Source organism: Convolutriloba macropyga, chromosome 12, assembly GCF_964194025.1.
Source record: "Convolutriloba macropyga chromosome 12, txConMacr16.3, whole genome shotgun sequence".
Lineage (NCBI taxonomy): Eukaryota > Metazoa > Xenacoelomorpha > Acoela > Convolutidae > Convolutriloba > Convolutriloba macropyga.
The window spans coordinates 43,953,519-43,956,103 of record NC_134479.1 but is presented as its reverse complement, the minus strand read 5'-3'; the positions used below and the strand labels follow the sequence as shown (position 1 = coordinate 43,956,103).

Here is a 2,585-nt window from a genome sequence, read left to right as displayed (position 1 = left end):
AATTTTAAATATTCTGGAGATGCAATGTTTCAGAACCGAATGGAATGTGTACGGCAGGATATCATAAATGGATAAGACACTATTATGAACTCTGGTAAACCATTTAGGAACTTGTATGATTAGAGGGAATCACATATAACGTCTTGGCCTTTATGATGGTTACCGTGAATGACGTGCAATCCGAGTTAACACCAAAAGGTACTCAGTAGTGTTAACCAAAAAAACGTTCTTGCTTTCCAAAGAGAAAACGCATGGAAAGTGTCTTCTGCGATTTTGCTGGAATGATAGTTGCTTGCAAAACAAAACAATAGTATATTTTAAACTTGAATGCAGATTAGAATATTGAACCAATTGACGATTTACAAAACTTGGAACAATCGCAACTAAAAATTAGGACATTGTATTTTAAATATTTGCAAGTTTGAACCAATTATGGTCTCAACAACCTGTTCATCAGAAATAAATAATAAATTAAATCAACCAAATTATTATTGATTCTATATTTGAATAGCAAGGCATCTTTTTCAAACGTTTTACCCCTGAAAAACGTCTTTCTGTTCATTTAAACTCAGCACGAATACTCATATTTTTTGGCATCCAGTTCAGTTTGGGGGCGGGTGAGGGGATAATTAAAAAAAACACTGAAAGTAACCCCCAATCAGGTGCTATTAGGAAATAAAACTAATTAGCAGCTTTTGAAGGCGTCAAATGGGGCTATAACTCCAGGGGGTTATTTCCGTGGAGGTCTCCTGTGGGTTTTTCAGACCTAAAATTTTCAGTAACTGGGTAGGGGAGTTGGAGAACTGTGGGAGGAAATATTCAACACTTCATAGCACTTCTGACGCATAATTTGTGTTAAAGGACTATCTCATTCTTGTCAAGACATGAATTCTTTCTGCAGATGTTTCCTGTTGGACACTTCTGTTCCTTGGAGCAAAATCTTCTCTGGCAAACACCTCTAACAACATCGCAAACGAGTGGCTTTCTGCAAACCCGATCGCTGAAGCATTTCTGGGGATCCTCAATCATAAGGTCACTTTTGGAGACTTTCAGGGCATTGGCGAAACAGATCAGGACTGAGAGGACTGCGGCCAAGTTAAGGATGATATTCTAAACGGAGAAAAACCCTCTTATTCATTCAAAACTCTTCGTGTGGGCCCAGTTTGAAGTGCCGGACGGAAGCAAGTATGTTCAAACTTTGGTGCGTTGACCGGACTTTCGTGTGTTCACGTTCGGACTTCGAGCGTTTCCAGACTACGTTACTTTGAGCGGACGACGCCCCCCCCCCCTCTCGTGCGCTCATCTTCGGTCTGGACATACTTGCTTCCGTCTGGGACCTCAGCGCTGGATCTTTTGGTCATTTTGGGATTCCAATTAAACTTCCAAATTTTAGCATACAAAAAGTGAGATTTTTTTCAGATTTTTTTTCTATCTCATCGTGTATAGCAAAATTCCCATATATATATATATATATATATATATATATATATATATATATATATATATATATATATATAAAAGTGTATGTGTGTGTGTGTGTGTGTGTGTGTGTGTGTGTGTGTATGGTCGTGTGTGTGTGTGTGTGTGTGTGTGTGTGTGTGTGTGTGTGTGTCTGTGTGTCTGTGTGTATGGTCGTGTGTGTGTGTGGGTGTGTGTGTGTGTTTGTGAGTGTGTGTGTGTGTATGGTCGTGTGTGTGTGTGTGTATGGTCGTGGGTGTGGATGTGTGTGTATGGTCGTGCGTGTGTGTGTGTGTGTGTGTGTGTGTGTGTGTGTGTGTGTGTGTGTGTGTGTGTGTGTGTGTGTGTGTGTGTGTGTGTGTGTGTGTGTGTGTTGTGTGTTGGATGTATGAGAGAGCGTAAAAAGTATTTGCCCAAAAACTTGGAAAAAGGGGTCGGGGCAGAAAAACTATTGAAAACAATTGCAGACAGAAAAAAACTGCAATAGCACATCATGAAAGTTTCGTTACCATTTTTCTCTTTTCAGTTGCTTTGCAGCTTTTGCGTATTTCTGTGTGACCAATACACTTTCACCAAATGACGTCAAATGCCAAGGTGTTCAACTGTGGTCAAATTTAAAAAGTAAAATCCCGGTTAAAACTTTCAACACCTTGACTTCTCTAAACATGAGCAGCTCAAGATCCAAGCTAGTATATGAATTTTTACAGTTTGATCAGGAAGTCATCAGAACATATACGGATCTGTTTTGTTTGCGCCCCCCCCCCCCCAGCTTAGTCGGTGCATATTATGCGCAACCTGCAGACGCACGTGCCATATTTGTACATAGCGATATACTATGTAATGACACGTGCTCTCTAACTCGTGGGTGCATAACCTACGGGGGGGGGGGGGGGGCACAAACAGCTCCGAACATATCAACTAGGCCGATTGGAACTTACCAACAAGGTTCTACGATGCCCCCCCCCCAATTTTATTGGTTCCCGTATGGTTCAAGTGCTTTTCAATATTGAGCCAGTATATATGCATTTTCTCATCACTACGCAATCATAGCGGACTGATTCATGTCACTTTTTTGTCAGTCTTATAGACTTTTCGCGGATATATTCCGTTTTGCCCTCCAGCTTCTT

General features: G+C 40.8%; 1 long non-coding RNA gene across 1 annotated transcript; it reads right to left on the bottom strand.

Moving 5' to 3' along the window:
• Positions 1–305: 305 nt before the first annotated feature.
• LOC142350649 (uncharacterized) lies at positions 306–2,066 on the bottom strand. Its single transcript, XR_012760891.1, has 2 exons — positions 1,968–2,066; positions 306–1,110 (listed from the first exon to the last, which is right to left on the bottom strand). It is a non-coding gene; the product is annotated as an uncharacterized LOC142350649 (long non-coding RNA).
• Between the last annotated feature and the right edge of the window lie 519 nt (positions 2,067–2,585).